The sequence below is a fragment of the Amblyomma maculatum genome, chromosome 10 (assembly GCF_055883805.1).
Source record: "Amblyomma maculatum isolate TAMU_Amacu chromosome 10, ASM5588380v1, whole genome shotgun sequence".
NCBI classification, from domain to species: domain Eukaryota; kingdom Metazoa; phylum Arthropoda; class Arachnida; order Ixodida; family Ixodidae; genus Amblyomma; species Amblyomma maculatum.
In genome coordinates this window covers 105690188-105712019 of record NC_139353.1, presented here as the reverse complement: position 1 = coordinate 105712019, position 21832 = coordinate 105690188, and positions in this window count along the sequence as shown.

Genomic DNA, 21832 nt, shown 5'->3' with positions numbered 1-21832 from the left:
TTGACACATCGTCACAACATCACTTACACTGCGGGGCTCTTTGGCCATGAGGATGTTGAATACGCCTTCATGGATGCCCATCATGATGTGGCGAATCTTCTGAGCTTCAGTCATCGACGAATTTACACGATGGCACAAATCTAAAACGTCTTCGATGTAGCTTGTGAAGGTTTCGCCTGTCTGCTGCACCCGCTCGCGCAAACGGTGTTCAGCGCGAAGCTTGCGGACCGCAGGGCGACCGAAGACATCCACAAAGCGAGATTTGAACGAGGCCCAAGTTGGAATGTCAGCCTCGTGATTTGTGAACCACAACTTTGCGACTTGCGTGAGGTAGAATATCACGTTGTTAAGCTTCAAGATGTCGTCCCACTTATTGTTGGTGCTTACGCGTTCATACGACGAAAGCCAGTCCTCCACGTCTTGATCGTCGGTACCGCTGAAAACCGGTGGGTCCGGCTGGCGAAGCACCCCGGAGCATGGAATAGAAGTGGCAGAGGTAGCGGGGCCGGTGGTGTTGCTGGAGTCAGTCGCGAGGTAGGAATTCGGCGGCTGCGGAGCTCCAGGGCGAGGAAATGGAATAGAAATCCCGCGACCACCACCAAGTGTTAAGCGGGGATCCAGGCACTGGTAGCGGGCACAAGTAGTGAGCAGGACCGGAGCGGGGGTGGCCTAGCTTGCAGTCAGCTGGTTCGCAAAATCACTTCCTCTTCCTCTTTCTCGGCGATACGGCCACCTAATCTGAACATCTTCTTAACACTGCATTTATTTAAGGGTGAATTCGTATCATTGTGCCCTATATTTAATATGCAGAATAAATACGTTATAAATATACTAGGAGTACAACACTGCCTACTTCTTAAAAAATCCTAAATATAAATATTTGGCAGCTTAGTGTATTTCTGTCATATTAAAAAAGTATTGCGTAAAGTTTGGCTTGTTATGCAGGGAGGAAATATGTCCTGAACATAGACTAATAGTGTACTTTCAATTATTTATTAATAAATTCATAATCTTTGTTTCTTTCATTCAGACAGTATACAAAAATGTGCCAAAAGTAAATTTCTAGCATGCTTCGAATACACTAACAATTCATCAGAATTACGATGCACTTTTCGAAACAGAAAAGACAAAAAAGATCAGGAGAATGCACCATAAACATACTCATGAATGCTGTAAGAAACGAAAACTCTTCCTGAGCAGACAAAAAATAAACAAAAAGCTATCATTCACTAATGTACCTATAAGTTACCTTGCGTGAGGAAATGTAAATGGAAGCTGAAATGATTTTCAAATTGCATGAAGTTCAGTGGTTGGAAAGAAAGGGCTTTATTAATCACGTGCGGTATTTATTTCTGAATTCTGTCGATAGAAAAAGCTCAAATCAGCTATTAAAAACGTGCCACGAGCACGTCCTCTTCCAAGCCGGGAGCGGCAGGGGCGGGACGCCGAAAACGTGGAACAGGAGGATGTGACGTCAATGCCGGAATGGCGGCGGCCAACGCCGGTCCCGCTGTTTACACGCTTGCTCCGTTCCATCCAGCGGTTTTCCTATCGACATATCAGCACAATCTGCTGCTGGTGAGGTTCGTTTTTTTTTTTGTACGCAAGCTTGCCATAAGACATATTGTAGAAACTCATGTAAATGGTTTTCTGAGAGGAACCGGAGCAGGCTCCCACTCCTAGCGTTGTCGGTGAGCCATTCAGAAACGTCCTCTTTCCTTGTTGTGGTCAGTTCCACTTCGCGCAGAATTTGCGTCCTTGATGCCCTTGCCCTGCACAAGTCCATAGCAGGTGGCGAACATCCACTTCTGCAGCTGGTGTGGAACACTTCGCGTCCGATGTCTGCTTGCGATTCCCATCGGCATTTTATCGGCGGGGTAAGGGCCGCCCCAGCTCTTATCCTTCTAAGGGAAATCTCCTCCAATCTCGTTAAGTCACAATGGAGTGGGAATGTAGACGGGGGAATGAGGGCACGTGTACTGTTCCTTAAAGAGGATGCTAAGATGGGGACAGCGGGGGGTGCATTAGTGTTTGGAGCTTCGTTTTCTCCAGTTCGGTCTTTATGTGCTAACGATTCCGCGTATTCAAAGGTTCTACGAGGTCGACCAAAGAGAGGCGGCTATTGTCGAGTAGCGCGCTCCGCGCTTCGAACTCCTCCGACGTTTTTGCTTAGTTGTAAAATAAACGTCGTTAGATGTTCGAGATGTATTTCCCCCTGTCATTAAACACACATTCTTAGTGTGGACGTAATTTAACTGGTAATGTATTATAGTTTGCCAGAAATTAAACTTTCAGCGCAGTGGTGGGTCTCTGAAATCAAAAAGAAAACTTTCCTGCCTTTGAAATCATTTGTTATGTGCACTGCAGATTTTCGTGCCGACGACGGTAATCGAAAATTGGCAGTGACTGCGGCCACTTCGGATCCTAATTAAATCAGTGCAGTGGTTATCGGGTGCCGCTCTTTCATTGTTCGCGCACTTATTAAGTTAATACCCTTGCAGCACGGCTAACTTCACCGCTGTTTCGCTTAACCGAAGGTACTGAATATAAAACGCGTGTCGCGGCTCACTTGTTACAGAGCTCGTCGCCGTTCTTGGCGACGGTAACAATTACAAATTAGGTGCAGCAAACGAAATGCACAATGTGGTGGTCGTCAGAACGAAGCTGCATTTGCAAAAGGTACTTTTAAAGCAGCGTTTTGAATGCACTACGGCTCGCACAGTCACAGCGGGCTCAAAGATCATCGGAAGGCAGCACTACATGACTCCACGTGCCGCGCTGGCTGCGTCTCTCGCAAGCCGTACGTGGATTCCTATCGCTGGCTTCAGAAAACTGCGCTAAGATTTATTGTTGCCTTAAATAATAAGCCCAGGGGTAAAAGAATATCACATATGTACTCTTATGGAGGTTCGCTGACCAGACCACTTCCTTTCCATTCATTTCTCCGACCACAAAGCCTCTTTCATGACAGCCAAGAAGTGTTGTGGATTCTTTCTTGAAGGAATACGTGTGAAAAAAAAAAGTTGTCCCTAATTGTAGATACTTGTCTTGCTCGAAATCGTTGCCTCAATCTATCAAAAAGGTAAAACAGCTGATGAGCTGCGCTCAAATGTCGCATTCTGAAGTAACATAATCGTCTGCAATTCTTTTGTAAACACCTGCTGTCCGAGTTTATTTCTGAAATTTTTAATCATGATAGTCGTGTTCAGTGAACTTAAAAGTGTTCAAGATTAGCAAATATGTTTCAGCCTCCCTTTAATGACGCATAACGTGAGCACTAGGCATCCTGTGACAATAGACGTCATCCCTAGTGGATGTAAATCTGGTGCTACTTATGAGATATATGTGTCAGGTATGTGCTCGTCACCTATTGTTAGCCCAGCGTTCCGAGTGTTGCCATGCAATTACTTGTTTAATGTAGCATAGAACTGTTACTCAAGTTATACATTGCTTGCAACAGAGATTATAGCTTATAGAAGAAGTGGGCATTTATAAATATGAATTTTAGTGGCGAGCAATACTCGAAGTGCACTTCAGAGGACTTAATTTCATAAGCTAAATATTACATTTTGTATACATTCCCCAGATGCTTAAATATATGTTGTTGTTTTTTTCACATATGTGAAATATGTTCGAAGCGCACTTCCAGGTTTAATATTTTTGTCATTTTAAAATACATATTGAATATAGAGCAAGACTTGAAAGGCACTTCAAGAGAATTATTTTATATTTACAAAGCTACATCTCAAATACATTCGCAGTGTGCTAAAATCACATATCTATTTTTCACTCTTTGAAGGATGCTTTAATCGCACTTTCAGGTCCAGAATTTTCGGCAGGTTTAAAAATACATTTCGTACACCGAACAAGACATGAAGTGTACTTCAGGGCAATTAATTTTATATTTACAAAACAATACTTTTAATGCATCGCCAACAGGCTAAAGCGAATACGTACTTTTCCCTATTTGAAATAAGCTCTAGTGCACTTTCATATATTGTAGCGTGTGCAACAGCAGCCGCTAGGCGGCAGCTCATTGAGAGTCTCGTGCGCGGACTGGAAGAAGTGGTCTCGTGGCGTTTTGAGAAGAAGCTGAAGTCGGCTGCTGTCTCTCAGTGCTCTCTGGACCTACTCTTCTGTGCCTTCTAGGTCAACCCCCCTATTAAAACCAACCTTCTGGTTACGGGCCTAAACGGCTACGTGACACTGGTGGAGGTGAGGCCTTGAATTACATGTCTCGGGCCTCTCGCAGCCGCTCATCGAGTCCCAACCGGCTTCCGCTCGTGTCGACACCCGTTCATCGCTGCAGCCGTCGCCTCCGAGGTCTGGCGCCGGAGTTCGCTCCTCTACCTGAACCGACGCCAGCTGATCAGCAGTTCGAGACATCTGTAATGGCACAGGCAAGTCAGCACCAGTTGCTGCTTCAGCAGCCTCGTACGCCCCCCAGTTTCCATGGCGCTACTGGGGAAGATGTCGATGACTGGATCGACCAGTTCGAGCGAGTGGCGCAATTCAATCAGTGGAGCCCTGCTCAGAAGCTGCACAATGTGTATTTCGCCCTTGAGGACTGCGCAAAAACATGGTATGAGAATAGGGAAGCCAGTCTTCAAAGCTGGGATTCCTTTCGCCAGCAGCTGCGGGACACTTTTTCCAGCCATGACCGCCGTGATCGCGCACGCCGCCTCCTAGAAGCTCGTGTGCAACTACCAAACGAGAGCGTGGCCATGTTCGCTGAGGACGTGACGCGTTTTTGCCGACGGGCTGATCCCGACATGACGGAATCAGCGAAGTTGCGCCACCTGATGCAGGGCGTAAAATAACCCCTCTTCGCTGGTCTGGTTCGGAGTCCACCTCAAACCGTCGCGGACTTCATCAATGAAGCTACCCTCATTGAGCGAGCCCTGCAGCAAAGATACCGGCGCACGGAGTCTGCCTGTGGTCAGCCCTTCAGCAGTGTGGCCATATTGAACGGATCCACTGACGATCACTCTCTGCGTGAGCTGATCCGCGAGGTAGTTCGCGAGGAGCTCCTCAAGTTCAACCTTGGATCACCTAACCCGACTGCCGTGGCTGTCACCGAAGCCGTGCGGGAAGAAATACGTCAGACATTGTCCCCGCCTGAGTCACCGTCGGAGCCACATTCTATGAACTACGCAGCGGCTCTTCGTCGGCCTGCAGTGCCTCCTGCGCAACAGCTTCGATTCAAAGCACAACCGCCACCCACTTTGCAGCCACCGTTCTACCAACCGTCCTTCCAGCCGCCATACCAGCAGAGCCTCGTCATACAGCCGTCCGCTCCTCAGCCACTATACTACCAGCCTTCCTACCAGCCGCCACCCCAGCAGAGCCCCGTCATGCAGCCACCGGTTCGGAAGGCAGACGTCTGGCGCACTCCTCGCCAGCGGCCGCTGTGCTACCACTGTGGAGAACCCGGCCACTTGTACCGTCGTTGTCCATACCGTGAGCTCGGTCTTCGGGGTTTTTCTCGGGATTCCCCGCGTCCCCGGGTCGGCGAACGCCCTCCAGAAATCGAGGAATACCTCGCAACCCGTGCAACCTCTTCAAGCAGCCGTACACAGTCTTCTCCCGCGCGCTACTCGTCACCTAGCCGCCGTGATTTTAATGATGCGCCGAGGCGCCGGTCGCCAAGCCCACACAGGGGAAACTGAAGGCGGCGACCTCAGGGGGGCAGGTTGCTGACGAACGGAACCGATATCCCGAAGACCCCCCCGTGACGACTCAGTCCGATGCTGTGACCAGGATGCCGCCGCCGCCACATGAATCCGAAACTCCCAATCAACCTCGAGCCGATCAAGTTGTTAGCGCCGACCTTTCCGTTCTCGTCGACGGACACCCAGTAACAGCTTTGGTAGACACCGGAGCAGACTTCTCAATAATAAGCAAAAATTTCGCAGATCGGCTCTCTAAGGTGAAAACTGAATGGCTGGGGCCGCAAATTCGTACTGCTGGCGGTCACCTTATGACGCCGATCGGACGATGCACTGCCCGAGTAACCATCGCCGATTCAGCCTTTGTAGCCGTTTTTGTTATCCTGCCACACTGCTGCAAGGATCTCATACTCGGCATGGACTTTTTACGTGAGCATGGGGCGATTATTAATGTTCCTCGCCGTACTGTAACGTTTTCGACGCCTGAAACGATGACCGCTGACTCAGAAAGACGCCACGCACCTTTACGCACCGTTGACGCGGATGTATTCATGCCGCCACGTTCGTCTGCTCTCGTCGCAGTCAGGTGCGACGATCAGTCCTGTGCTGCCGGTGTTGCCGAACAGAACATAGAGCTTCTGTTACATCATGGAGTCTGTGTTGCACGCGGTATAGTTCATCTGACTAATGGTCTAGCTCACGTACTGATTACGAGCTTCGGGAACGAACGGCAACGCATCGCTAAAGGCACCACGGTAGCTTACTTTGAAGGTGTCGCAGAAGCAGCCCACGGCTGCTTTGTTCTTGAGACCAACACGTCTGCCAGCCAAACGCCCAACTTCAACCCTGATGTGAATCCCGCTCTATCACCGGCAGAGAAGGACAGACTCGTTGGGCTACTCTTTCAGTTTCAAGACTGCTTCTCATCCGCCTCCGCGGTTAAACAGACGCCCTTGACCAAGCACCGCATAATAACCGACGACCGCACCCGACCAGTCAGACAGAACCCCTACCGAGTGTCACCGCGGGAACGCGAAGTCATTGCTCAACAGGTCGACGAGATGTTAAATGACGGTGTCATCCAGCCATCGAGGAGTCCCTGGGCTTCACCTGTTGTCCTCGTTAAGAAGAAAGACGGAAGTTTAAGGTTCTGTGTGGACTACCGTAAGCTCAATCAGGTCACAAAAAAAGACGTCTACCCGCTGCCACGCATTGATGACTCATTAGACCGGTTGCGCCACGCGCGCTACTTTTCATCGCTTGATCTCAAGAGCGGTTACTGGCAGATCGAAGTCGATGAACGTGATCGCGAGAAGACAGCGTTTGTCACGCCCGATGGACTTTATGAATTCAAAGTCCTACCTTTCGGATTGTGCTCCGCTCCAGCGACATTTCAGCGAATGATGGACGCAGTTCTACCTGGTCTTAAATGGCAGATGTGTCTAGTCTACCTGGACGACGTTGTTGTGTTTTCACCAACGTTCGAGGAACACCTCCAACGTCTCTCCGCTGTGCTACGGGCTATCAGATCTGCCGGCCTCACGTTAAAACCACAAAAGTGTCACTTTGGCTATGAAGAGCTCATGTTCTTGGGCCACGTCGTCAGCCATCGAGGAGTTCGTCCCGATCCCGCTAAAACAGCTGCCGTCACCAAATTCCCTACTCCATGTAACAAGAAGACAGTTCGCCGTTTCTTGGGCCTCTGCGCCTATTACCGCAGTTTTATTGAAAACTTTTCACGCATTGCCGCTCCGTTGACACGTCTCACCCGGGATGATGTCACCTTCACCTGGACGGACGAACAGCAAAAGGCATTCGACGAGTTACGGCACCGCTTGCAGACAACACCTGTACTTGCCCATTTCGATGCGAATGCCGAGACTCTGGTCCACACAGATGCCAGCAACGTGGGTCTAGGCGCTGTACTCGTCCAGTGGCAAGACGGTGCCGAGCGAGTTATCGCATACGCAAGCCGGACTTTGTCCCGTGCCGAATCAAACTATTCAACCACCGAAAAAGAACGTCTGGCCGTTGTATGGGCGGTGATGAAATTTCGACCCTATCTTTATGGCCGGCACTTTCGGGTTGTGAGTGACCACCACTCTCTGTGCTGGTTAACAAACTTGCGAGACCCCTCCGGACGCCTTGCACGATGGAGCTTACGGCTACAGGAGTTCGACATGACCATCGTGTATAAGTCTGGACGTCAGCACAACGACGCTGACTGCTTGTCCCGTTCACCTATCGAGGCTGCGCGGGAAGACGAAGAACCAGACTTTCCCCTTATCGCAGCCGTCGACGCGCTCACTGTTTCGCAGCAGCAACGTAATGATCCGGCTCTCGCACCACTTATTGATTTTCTAGAAGAGCGCACTACAGAAGTTCCCCGTCTCTTCGCCAGAACGCATTCGTCGTTTTGCATGCGAAACAATGTTTTATACAAGATCAACTTCGCTCCGACGGGAAGAGATTATCTCCTCGTCGTACCAGAGTCTCTTCGCGAAGAAATCTTACAGGCATGTCATGACGAGCCCACCGCGGGTCACCTGGGGTATGTTCGAACTCTGGCCCGAATTAAGAAGAGTTATTATTGGCCAAACCTTGCGGCCGCAGTACGCCATTACGTGAGAACATGCCATGATTGCCAGCGACGAAAAACACCGCCTGTGAAACCGGCCGGTTTACTACATCCTGTTCAAGTGCCAAGATACCCATTCGAACAAGTTGGCATGGATTTGTTGGGTCCTTTTCCAATTTCTGATTCCGGCAACAGGTGGATAATTGTCGCTACAGATTACCTTACGCGTTACGCTGAAACGAAGGCCCTCCAGCGTGGTACGGCAATCGAGGCAGCGAAATTTTTCATCGAACGCACAGTCCTCAGGCACGGCGCCCCGAGAGTTATAATAACGGACCGAGGCACTGCTTTCACTGCCAAGCTATTGGAATCTGTCATGCAGCTAAGCGGCACTACCCATCGCAGGTCAACAGCCTACCATCCACAAACTAATGGCTTGACAGAACGTCTGAACAATAATGCTCGAAGCCATGTTGCCCCACGACGGCCGTGACCTCGAAGTTGGCGCCGAGGAGTTCACTCAACGCGCAGAACAAGCGCGACAGCTGGCGAGGGCACGCATCCGGAACCAGCAAGGTCGAGACGCCCAGCGGTACGATCACCGCCACCGTGTAGTGACTTTCGAACCGGGCGACAGGGTGTGGCTCTGGACTCCGATTCGACGTCGGGGACTATCCGAAAAACTTCTGAAACAGTACTTTGGCCCATACAAAGTGCTCCGTCAGCTGAGCGACGTGACTTACGAAGTGCTTCCGGACGGCTTTTCTTCTACTCGTCGTCAGCAGAAATCCGAGGTTGCTCATGTCGTGCGCATGAAACCGTACTTTTCGCGAGAAAATTAGCGCACCGCCTACCGCATGTTTCTTGCTTTGTTTTTTTTTTCTGCTTTTGAATTCATCAAACTCGCATTTATTTTTTTAGAGAGGGGGTAATGTAGCGTGTGCAACAGCAGCCGCTAGGCGGCAGCTCATTGAGAGTCTCGTGCGCGGACTGGAAGAAGTGGTCTCGTGGCGTTTTGAGAAGAAGCTGAAGTCGGCTGCTGTCTCTCAGTGCTCTCTGGACCTACTCTTCTGTGCCTTCTAGGTCAACCCCCCTATTAAAACCAACCTTCTGGTTACGGGCCTAAACGGCTACGTGACAATATGTATTTTCGACGCATTTAAAAATATATTTCGAATATTCATTAGAAATTTAGCAAACCTATCTCTAATTTATTTTGAGCGCATTCTTGAGTTCATAGTGCGTTTTAAATACATCGCGAATATACCGCGCATGCTCCAAACCTATTATCTATGCTAAGGGAACTCTTACCAATATATCAGCAACCTGCCTTTAGCAAAAACGTTTTAGCTTATTTGTTGACATCAGCAGTGGCAAAAGGGCATAATTTGGGAGTGCCCACAATCTCCAGGGATAGGACAAAATATTACAAGTAGAGAAGCCTGGGATACCCTGCTGCGAAGCGCGGACCCTGCGATCCAGCACCGCACCCTCCATCTGACGGAAAAGGCCGCAACAAGCCAAGGGCTACCTGCCAGCCTCTAATCCGCGGGCGCACGACTCCCCGTCTTCCCCGGCACGCGTGCCGGGTGCGGGGAAGAGGACACCCATTTCTGCTGGAAATAAAAGTTGTGCAACCAACCAAGGGCACTGATGAGTTACAATGTATTATATTGGTCATATCAAGGGCGATGACGTCAAACAGGTTTTCTAAAAACTGATGGCACCAGAGAAGGGTCTCGAGAATGCGAGGTGGTCACCGAGCCCGCTATAGAGGAAAGGAAAACGCTAACATTTCTGAAGAGTCAGAGGTCACCGCTACCTTCGTCTGCACGCAATATGCACATGACAGCGGTGCGCCGGAAGTGTGGGAGGAATATATGATGGTGCGCGCGCTCAACGAAACAAGGAATGAACATTCCCATAGTATCACAAAATGCAATCGCAATAATTTTAGGTAGGAAAACTTAACAAACTCTTTGCATTGTTTTACACGGAATAATTGAGTGCCTTGTGCCACCACCGTGAGCGTTCCGAAGCGGTATAACGGGCTGCCTTATGTGAAGAATGTTTAGTGCCATGTGTTGCTATTATTCGCATTGCCATTTGTCTATGAAACGGTCACAACGTCATTGCATCATGACATTCGCAGGTTATATTTGCCGCCTGTTGTTACTATCATATATTCGTTCCATTGCATATATAGGCTAGCAGATGCTGTAAAAATTATCTAAGACCGAAAGAATAAAAGTCCATTTAGAGAAATCACGACACTTACCGAAAGCAGAACACACAACCGCAAGGAGGATGTACGCCTTCATTTTTCCATATGGTGGCAAAAACATGGGCACTTCATTCGCAGCTGCCACCTTTATGCTCCTAAGAACAATAGGAGAGATAAATGGCTTTTATCGACTGCCACAATACTTCCGGCTTGGGCGGAGAAGATAAACCCAGTTCGTGTAAAAGATGTTCGTGAATCCATACTTTGTAACTGTTTTCCAAGGAAGACACTTAGTCTTATTAACTATAAATCGCTATAATATCTTGTGCGATATAATTTCTATTGACAGAGCAATGATGTTCTTTTGAACAAAAAACCAAAATGAGGTTGGCTAATCAAAACGCGACCATGCTGAATCATACTGAGTTTCCCCAGAATAGTGTCAGTTGTGAACTTGGTACCTTTGCCATTATTGTGAAAATAAAATGTTTTGTTAAGAGCAAATATTTGAATCAATTACATAAACTCTTCTCAGCCGGTGGAGAAACGCAACTTGACAACTTTTTTGATAATGTAGCGTACAAACTATACTACAGCTATAAAGTAAACACTTAGAAGGGATGTTTCGCATGTTCTTTGAGTGGTGTTGCATTCTTGTAAAATAATTGTATTATACCTGAAAGCTGTCATAAAGATCGATGCATTCTTCTGAAATATCTTTATCTTTACGAAATGTACAATAGACACGTCTGAATTCGCCGGATAACAATGGCTTCGTGAACAGTGTTTAAGGATATGAAAATTCGCATGATTTATCTCTACTTTAATTTTTGTCTAACAATCTCAGGCATCACGCCAATATTATACCAGTACTATTGTTATCCGTGATAGCTTAATTCTCTCACGACAGTTTCAACGCCAGAGCACTGGAGTCTACCTCCGCAACCTTCAATTCCCACTGTGAAATCTCGCTCTCTATACGCGAACCGAAGCTAAAACCTCGTGTACTAGGTTCGAGCTAGACAAATTGACAAAGGGCATTTAAAATAGTTCACGGAACCCCCTGGAAGTATTTGTCCGTACGAAAACGCGCAAGACTAACCTGCCCTTAAGGGTGATTATTTAAAAAAATGAGCGTGGCAGAATAGCATGGCCTAGTTTCTGCAAGAAAACCTGAACCTGCTGAGCATGTGCGACCGTTTTGTAGCTAAAATTTTCCTCAGAAGAATTCGACTTTCTATCATCCTATCCCGACAAGAGCCTTCAGGCTTTCTAAACTGATGTCAAAGACTTGTAATACACACTGCCGCATGCCTCTCTGCTTGAATATGTTCGAGACAGCATCGGCCGCTTCGGGGTTGTCTTCTTCCAGACTGATTCCTGGGTTTTATGCGGCGGCTTTCCGAAACCTTTGCAGTTTTATCTGAAAAATACCTTTTTTGTCTTGGAATAACGAGCCCTTCCTACAGACGGAAGGTGTGTGTATTGGCTCCTGTATAGCAACGGTGCTTAGTGATCTCTTTTTAAGCTACCATGCAAGAGGCCTCCATCGCTACCTTGAGGGTTCAAAGGTGTTTAAGGTTTTCAGATTTGTGAATGACGTTTTTAATTGTTTATTGACTGTGACTGGACCTCCCTTAAGAATGAAGCTGGGCAGATTTTGGCAGCCTTGCAGAATAATCGCAGGCTACTAAAACGAACCCATGAACTACCATCTGACGGGAAAATACGCTTTCTTGACATTACCTTTTCAGTCACCGACAACCACATTTGCTGGAACTACGAACCTCGTGGCAATAAGCCCCTCTTAGCGTTTCGCTCCGCCTACTCAAAGCTGGTAAAACGGTGAGTCATTGCACTTCGCTTTAGAAACGCATTGACAAAATTTTGCCAAAACTGCATGCCCAGTAGTTTTCACGAACAAGTCAACCGGTTATCCGCCTTGGGCTACCCCGTTCCACTTCAAGTATCGGCAGCAGATCGCACCCTTAGGCACCTTCCCGCTCGTGAAAAAAACGCACAGAAATCTAGCGAAAGGAAAAAGGTGGCTGTGCTCCCTTACGTGCGAAGTGTCTCCCGCATCTTAAAAAAGACAGCGCCGAAAGCAGATGTGCTGTTGTGTTCCCCGCCCCTCATTTGAGGAAGCCCAACCCTTCATTCGAACGAGCATGTGGCAATAAATACCTAACCCCGTACGTGAACTGTGTAGATTGCGTTGTATATTGCATCCCTCTATTGTGTCGCATACAGTATGTTAAACGAACAGGCAATTATTTGTCTTAATTACCGGCAACGCCAGCACAAAAACAATGTCAAGAATTCTTGCGGCATGGCGACTAAACATAGCGGGCCGTCTAGATCTTGTTTCAGAAAATTATTCGCAGTATCGTGTCTGGATATATTTCAGGGTGGAATAATAAACCACGTATCAAGGCAAAGGACGAAGGCGGGAGTGTCAGAAGCAAGAGCTTCCATAGTGGTGGGCACCGGATTAACTTCGACTACCCGGGCATATTTAGCGTGCACTGAAATCACACATCACAACGACGCTTTTGCGTTTCTTCATCGAGCTGAGGCCGCCGCAATCGGGATTGAAGGCGGCTGAACGTGTTGTGATGTCAGTGCAGACAGGGCTGGGTAACATACAGTCCAGCCCACTTGTTACGAACTTGATCGTCACGCGGCATTTGTTCGTTGTATCCAAAGTTCGTACTAAGTGGACCACCTATAATACGAGCAAAAAGAGCAAGCGAGACGAAAGTTAACTTTATTTTTGAAAAAAGTCGGTGATGCATGTCTGCTTCTTCAAAGCTGATCGCATCACTGCCGTTTCTAATTTTTCCAGCGCGGTAATATATTCATCGCCAAGACCTCTGCTGGACACGAGTTCCTTAAGCGACGCGATGTAACCGATCGCGGTTGAAGCGTTCACAGCAACCGGCGGTAGAGCAGCATCCTCGTCATCATCCTCGTCGGTCTCTGGGCAGTCAGGAAGGGCTCGCACTTCACGCACAATAGCTTCGTCAGTGCATGGCTCCTCAATGTCGACGTCGTCATCAGCAGAAACGAAATCGTGCCAGGCGACGTTAGGTCCGGCCAGCTGCGTGTCAACGACGCGTTGCCACAAGTCCTCCTGCGACCGGCCTTCCGGTGGGTGATCTATGGCTTCCCCGGTGCCTGGGCCCATAAAACCTGCCTTGCGGAAGCAATTTGTTATGCACTCCGCGGTGAGTTCCATCCACGCCACTTAAATATCTCCACGGCGGCAAGCAAGCTGATGCGAACTGGCATGGCAGCGTCAATCGCGACCAACAAGAGTTGGATGACGCGCCGCCGGTAGCACACGTTGAACGCATGAATGATGCCCATAACCAGCGGGTGAATTTTGCAGGTTGCATCGGGAAGCAAGAAGAGCACTGTCACCGCACTCAAGGAAGGCTGCACATCGTGCGCCGCACAGTTATTCAGCACGAGCAGGACTTTCCTGTTTTTTCGTGCCATGTCGCAGTCGAACTCGACAAGCCATTCAGCAAATAAGTCACGACTCATCCAGGCTTTTGTATTGTTCTTGTAGCGTACGGGCACGTAGCTTCCAAAGCATCGCGGCTTACGTGACTTGCCAATGATAAAAAGCAACCGCCGGTCACTGCCGTCCGTATTGACACACAGAAGAACGGTTATGCGCAACTTGCTGTTCTTCCCTCCTGTGCACTTGCCGCTTTTCAAGGCATGCGTTTACAATGCCGACGCAGTCTCGTCGGCATTGTAAACGTCCTGTGGAGCATAGCTCGTGATTGTTGGGAGGTTGTCGGAAAGCCACGCATCGACGTCCTCGTTGTTCACAGACGCGGCCTCGCCGAAGACCGCATCGAAAACAATTCCGTGGCGAGCCTTAAACCGGTGAAGCCAACCATTGCCTGGGCTGAAATCGGGAAAGTCCAAAAGGAAGGCGAAGTATTTAGCCTTGGAGAGCATCAGCGGTCCACTGACCGGAACGTTGCGAGACCCGGTGTCAGCGAACCACTTCAGCAGTGCATCCTCAACGTCCGCGTAGGTCGCCTTCCGAAGGCGCTTTCTAGTCGTCGGGTTGGCATTCACGGTAGCACCAAGAATCTTTTCCTTGCCCTTAGCAATGGTTGAAATGGTCGATTTCGACAGTCCCTACTTCTTGACCAGTTCACAGTTTTGTGCACCTTGAGCAAGTTCATTAACAATGGCCATCTTCGTTGCAATGTCGACAGCTTTCCTTTTAGCACCTCAAGAGGTCGGCGTACAGTCCTCCATAACACCAGGCGCAAGTCAAGCCCTTGGGCTCTCGCGTTGAGGCAGCCTTCAACTCCCCGATCTGAGAAAGGCACGGATGCCACTTTCTCTTCCGTCACCGCGCGCGCGCGCTTATTCGTTTTCAGTTTTTAACGCGCGCTTTTTATTTTTTTTACTTACCGCAAAGGAGCCCCGGGGAACGCTTTTTGGGCTCTGTGTTCGCGTCGTGTCAGGGGAGCATAAAGTGCTCGAAATTCGCCAGCCGCGGGTTCGCAGTCGAGCGAAACCGCACCAAACACCGCCGGCTCGGTCAACTACGGGGGCCCGACAGCTTCGCGTTTGCTCTAACCGAGTGTTGAGGCCACAACAATTCGTTCTGTGTGAAACACTGTGCCATTGCCCCAATATATATTTTGACGGTAGCACCACCCTCGTTCGTACTAAGCGAGAGTTCGTTATATCTGCGGCTGTTATAAGTAGGCTGGACTGTACTTCAAAAAAGATCTCCGATACCGATATTCGACACCTTGAGAAATTGTATTTTCGACACCGATATAAGATGCATAATCGATTTTTATACAGATACTCGGTACTGTATCGGTGGTGAAATAAGTAACGGCGCTATGAAATGTTTCCGTGCTTTCTGCAATCTTTAGTCTATTATTATATCGTAGTTTTTCAGAAAAGGCACAAACGAATCCGACAGCAAGAAGTTATTCAAGCTCCTCTGCCTGGTCATCTGGCCTTGTAAGAACTTCACACTGGGTTGGAGCCATGGTTGCAATGCAGTGATCGCTTACACAAGCGGCCCAGCGAAACTTTTATTGTTACTACTGCTCTTCATACGAACCGAACGGCGGGCACCTGTCTGTATATACAAATATATCTGAACCTTTTTCTATTCCTTTTGATTTCATACGACACATTACTTACCCGCTGGCCCCAGCGTTTTCCCTTGTGCTAAAAGGCTCAAATTCGTGCGTTTAGAGAACTGAGCAGTTATTTTTCCATTATTACGATAGCGGACATTAGAAGCTGTGCATATTGTTCAGAGCTAGAAGGACAACGATAAAAATCAAGTGGCTGGACGTTTTTTTTTTTTTTTTGTCCGGAAAGAGCCCGATGGGGGCGTGCTAACATGAGGCAAATGAGAAAGCCTCGCTGCATACGTACACCACAGTGTATTAATGAATGAAGATCAGCGCCTAAGGCTGAGCCATAGACGCATCGATGCAAGGACATTGAATGTAGTCAGGTAACTCAAGTTTCAATGTTGTCGCTTGAGAACTACGGCTGGTTGTACATAAAAGATAGAGGTCTTTTTTTAGCTTTGCGGCTGATATTCTGTCAATCAACCGCGTAAATGCATTAAAAAAGTAACAATTTTCGCCTTTTAGATACAAATACATCTTTAAAAGTTTGTCATTCAAAGTATGCTAAAAGGTTTGACAAAATAAAGATGCTTGACAAAGCATAATTTGTTATACAAACTTATGTGCTGGAAATTACATTCATAACTTTCGTGCCGCGTATTGCGTAAAATTTTAGACGTAATATGTTTTCAAGAAAGAAAGTCTAGTGCAAGTCTAGTGCGCTGTTGCAAATAATGTTTTGTTTTCAAACACTGTAAACTACAAGAACGGCAGTTAGCCGACGGCATTGTGGCCGACGGAGGTCATGGAAGATCGTGTTCTTGCCGCTACGCAGAGCCGACACGCGGAGCGCAGGGCTTGCAGAAGGGTTGGGCATAATTTACTGCGTTCAACAGTATACCGAGCATACTGCTTGACGAGAATCAGATGCAGCAGAGGCGGACGTTTTCTTTTTTTTTTTTGGTGGGGAAGGGGGATGGCAAAGGATAGGAGAGCGGCTAGGGGTACAGGAGTGTGCATATCCCTTAATACGCGTTGCCTTCCTTGCTGTTTCCGCTTTATCCTTTTCTGCGGTTCCGTTGACGACTTAGCGGCTTTGTGGTACGCACTCAATGCTCACAAGTAAAGAACCTCGTGGACACCTACTTAACTTTGGCTCCTTTATTCTTAAAGGAAGGCAATCTTGAAATGTGGTTGATTCTGAGGGCACGGGATATTTGCAGGTAACTCAAGGAGTACTAGAAGCCGAGCTGTCTCTGGGCTTTTACTACCGCCTGTGCTTACACCCTCAACCCAAAGTCTAACAGCCGCTTCAATATTTGCAGTTTTGTTTCGTATCGAGTATCATTGAATTACATGATACACTAAATATGTATTTTCAATACTGATACTTTCGTTTTCAGTACACGGCACCTAAAACAGATACACAAAATGTATCTAAAGAAAATATCAAATACATGTATCTTCGATACTGCCCATGACTGAGTGCAGTTTAGAGATCCCCAGATTGTGGAAAATATTGCAATGTCGTCCGCTAGGGCGGCCCCCAATTTTACTTGTTGCAGTCCCGCCTTCCTCCCTTGCCTTGCGGCGCGGGTCAGATGTCCGCCCAGACGTGTGCCAGGCACTGCGCCTTCCCTTTCCTATAACTCAATCAAGCGATTTGTCAACAGAAATAGTTGCGGTTTAGCGAGAAATATGTGAAAAAAATAAACATTAAAACCAGCATTGTTCCCTATTTCAACTGAGCTATCGCCGACATTCAGTTCCACACTGTTAGCCTCCTCTAATATGTTCTCCCGGCCATAAAAGAAACCATGTCGTTCATCCCAAAATTACGACTAATAGTCTTAGTCAAAGAGATCTTATTGGGTAAAAATAACGCATAGTATTAGTCTTTATTTGTGATTTTCAGAGGAATTTATTGTTTTCTGTTGTTATTTGTTTTTTGATGTGCTGCTTGCCTAAATTATCAGAAATAATCGCCGGTTAGCGCTGAGCGCTGCGGCACACCGGCGGATCGGAGTAACTTGAGTGGCGCGCCTGCAGTGTATATGCCTAGCTTGCGGGCTGACGTGAGAGAGCCTTGTTCGGACGCGACTGGCAGTGCGTCATGCGCTACTGGCTGCAATGCAAGCGCGGCCACGATGCCGGCGCCATACCCGCTCTGGTTACCGGCAGATTGAAAGAGCTGGCACCAAAAGAAAGAAAGCAAGGATTCAAGTACTGCCGCCGAAAAGAGCGGAAAGGCAGGTGCTTGAAAGAATGCTGTCATCGAATGGTGAGGAAAAGAAGCGGCGATCCCAGCGGCACAAATGCACCCGTGCCGAGAAAATGCGCGATTGGTGCGCAAAGCGTAAGGAACGAGGCACATCGCTCAACAAAGCGAGCAACTTGTGCACGTCTATTCTTTCACGCACAAAGTGGAAATAAAGGTCTCATCTGTAGCGGAGGGAAGAGAGCCAAACCTCCCGAATACTTATGCTATTGCACCCGCCACTGCTTCGGTGGTGGACAACGGCTGTTGTTGTGGTGCTCGTCTTTCTCTTCCTCCTCTTTTTCCTTATCTTCTCTATTTTCTGTTCTGTCCGCACGAGGCAGCGGAGGTGGCTCAGCTACAAAGCCAGTAAGAGGCGCACGCATTTTCTTTTCCTTCTTCCTACAGCCGCAACAACAACCACTCACGTCGCACAGCACACGAACGCCATTTCATTTCACCTCCATGGAAACGCAGCCTCGGGTTGTCGGGATGGAACCCAGGTAGTGAGGTGGTGAAAGGTGGCTGTTCCTGGCCCTACGGTGCTGGAACTGGTAGGTCAACGCCGCCCAGTAGATGGCAAGACGTGTGTGCAATATGAGGCATTATGTACACTGTGTTTCTCAGCTGACTAGCCCAGTTACACCTCTGTGAAAAGAATATAGAAAATGAATCTAACCATTCACTTTGATATTGTCAGGTGCGCTTCATAACAATGTTTTCTATCATAAAAAGTATGTGTACTCTTGCCGTTGTCAGACTGGGAGGGGGAATGACACCCGAAGGTGCCGTGACCCAGAGTCACACATAACTCATCAGCCCATCATCATCCATTCAACACCTCCGGCAAGGTCCCCCTCCCCCAGGAACTGATCGGTAGGGAATGCTTATGGCAGGGGCCTCATAGAGAAACATCCTTACGTAAAGAGCGGATACTCCCGTAGGGCACTGCGGCCGAACTGCGGCTCTACCGTCAGCACCCCGAGCGGCTGGTCAGACCGGTAGTATCGTCCTTCAAGGTTTTAGGCTCGTGATTTCTCTCTATCTCGGTTTCAGTTTTGATAGCATTGCCTTCGAAACTGATTTACAATTGGCTAATAAAGTATTCAACTTTATCGTCTAAAGTGGAGTGCAAAGGCTTTAATTATTGCTAAGCATGCCATAAATACAGATATAATGAAACCGCGGATCGCAACCTTTTTACTCGAAATACCACCAAGCTCCTCAAAGGACCTAAGCAAGGCTCAATTAGTTCATGCAGATTAGAATAATACGATCAGAGATGTTCTCATTGTGATGTTTACCGATATTGAGCCGCTTTTCTCACTTGCACAGAATAAGAGGCAGTGGTTTCACAAAAGCAGTCTATATTTCTTTTTTACACATTGCATTGGTTAAAACGAATACTGGATCACATTATGAAATGCATCTTATTACAAACAGCAGCAAGAAATAAAGGACTGCAAAGCCTTGATCTGGAAGCCGGAAGTCATGAACAACCTGAAACAGTATAAAACTAAATGCGGGTGGCTTCATTCATTCCATATATTCTTGGGCATCTAGCTCGGCGGGGAAAACTACAAAGCCTTGCTCGGTGGCATGAGCATGCCCACACAGAACGAAAAATACTCGAGGCATTGCTTAGATCATTGTGCGCGTTACAAGCAAAGCGTTGAGGTCATATGTCCGCGGCTCTTCACAGCAGATAATAAAGATCATAATAGTTCGCGTCAGTATGACCCAGAGCCTACTATACCAGAATGAGCAACTCGGGGCAAATTAAAACAGGCGATTGCGAACCAGCCAAGCTGCACGCACCTTTCATATACTGTGGAGTAAACAGGCTTTACAAGACTTAAAATGTGCACTACACTGCTCGAGCACCGCCAAATAAAACGATTATGTCACGGGTGAGTCGCAGATAACAAATGGTGTTTAAAGGGAATGCATCGTAAATAAATTTTCGAAAATTATGCTTGCAAGAAATGCACATGCCCTCCCGTAGAAGAGCCCTACAACAAACGGGTGGATGCTTGGTAAATCTCCTTGATGGCTCATATTTTATGTTACATGTGAAAAATACGTTCACAGAGCATAACAAACAATCTGCAAACATGTTCTTAGCTCAAGAAACACTAAACTTTTCTATGAGCAAAAGAAAACAACTTACCGAAAAACCGACGCGACGCGCTATAATGCACTTTGAGGTGGGTGGCACCTGCAGCACATGACCGGTGCAAAACCAACGTCTATATAGAAACGGGACGCTTGAATGAAATCCCGTTGACGCATGATGAGCTGTCTATCTTTGAGGTGAAGTGGAAGCACAGATTGCTACGCCGCCTGGCGGGGGGTGAGACCCTTACTTGTTCGGCCGCAAAACGGCTCGAGTGTCCGCTCTTTACGTAAGTATGTTTCTCTATGGGGGCGTATGCCTAGCTGTACTTCGGCTGCACTGGCACTTTGAAGAATTTCACACAACGGATAATTTTTTGACAACCACTCCGCTGTAGTGTGGGAGCTGTATTTCAAGATACGATAAACAAGAGTCTAGTGAAAAGAAAATTATGGCCAATGCACGCTTGGCACAAGCTGCACTTATTTTATGTCTAATCGTTAGGCTTGCTTCCTAACCATTTTCTAAACTTCTTGAAGACGTTGATTTCTTCAGAATTACGGAGTGCTACCTCCATAAAAAGGCACAGCTCTATATTCCTGCGTGCTAGTATGCTGCCAAATAAGAATCTAGCCTACAGCTCGGGATCAGCTGAAGAGGATAAAGTAAAGTGTTCACATGTGTCTTCAATGGCCTGTTTCGAATAAGCGGCTTTGTAGCGATTAGTTCCCATCAGTCACGTGAAATGATCCGAATTATGCTTTATCGTTGAACGTGCATTGAATAGCTAAAGGTCCTTCCGGGTGTGGTTGTTAAAGGCAATGTTGGGGTATAGTTGGTGTTCCAGAAGTACCCTAAAAAATTACAAGGGTTCAACGCTGCTGAACCAAATATTGAGCGAAAGCATTAGCTGCGGGTGACCGAGCGTTCTTCTGTTTTTCTTCTTCCTCAGCCCACTTATAAAGCCCCGCTTTTACCAAACCGTATGAACGTGCCTTAGTGGCCTATAGGGGTAACGTGAATGCCAGGGTTCCAGCAGGCTGATTCTGACATAACCGATCCATTTGAAACGAGAGACCCAAGTTGGCAGCTCCTACCAGCCCGTGTGTCACGTGGGGTGTCACGTCAAAGCGTCACGTTGGTAAGACGTAACTGCGGAAGGGTCATCCGAAGGCTTGAAAGTGGAAGTAGTATTGCTTTCAAAATAAAACAGCACACCTCAAACCCAGCAATCTTTTGTAAATATTCTGCAGGTGTACACAAGAAGGGGTAACATTTGTTTTCATATGTGGTACCTTCATCATAGATGGTGTGAGATCCCCGCTATAACTTTGGTTTCGTGTAAACGGTGCATGCCAAGCAGAAGTCAGTTCGAACAATTGTAGCTTCAAATAGAAGCCTGGCGCAATCACTTCACCGCTTCGCACCTGTTCTATGATCGGTGGTTTTCATTATGAACGTTCCTTTTTTCGTCGGGTTTTATAGATATTTCACCCTCACCATGTGATAAAACCATATATTAGCCTCCGTTTTGGGATTATTCCTGTGAATATGTGCAAGGAAACCGTACAGCCTTCTCACAATGAATCCACCGCTGAGTGATTCTGTTTTAATTTCATTTTTCCAGAAACATATTACTTGCCCCGCTTTTCCAATGACGTCGCGCTATGCGGCAGAAGAATGTGTGCGCTGCGAAACGCCACCACCGTTTTCAGGATGGCTGCGCCGAATCTGAACTCTAACAAAACGAATCATGCAGATCGGCAAGTGCTTACTCGGCCCCTTGTACTGGTCGACATGCACTCTATCAGCTTGGCCAATGTACAGATATGTAGTTATACTGCGGACAAAGC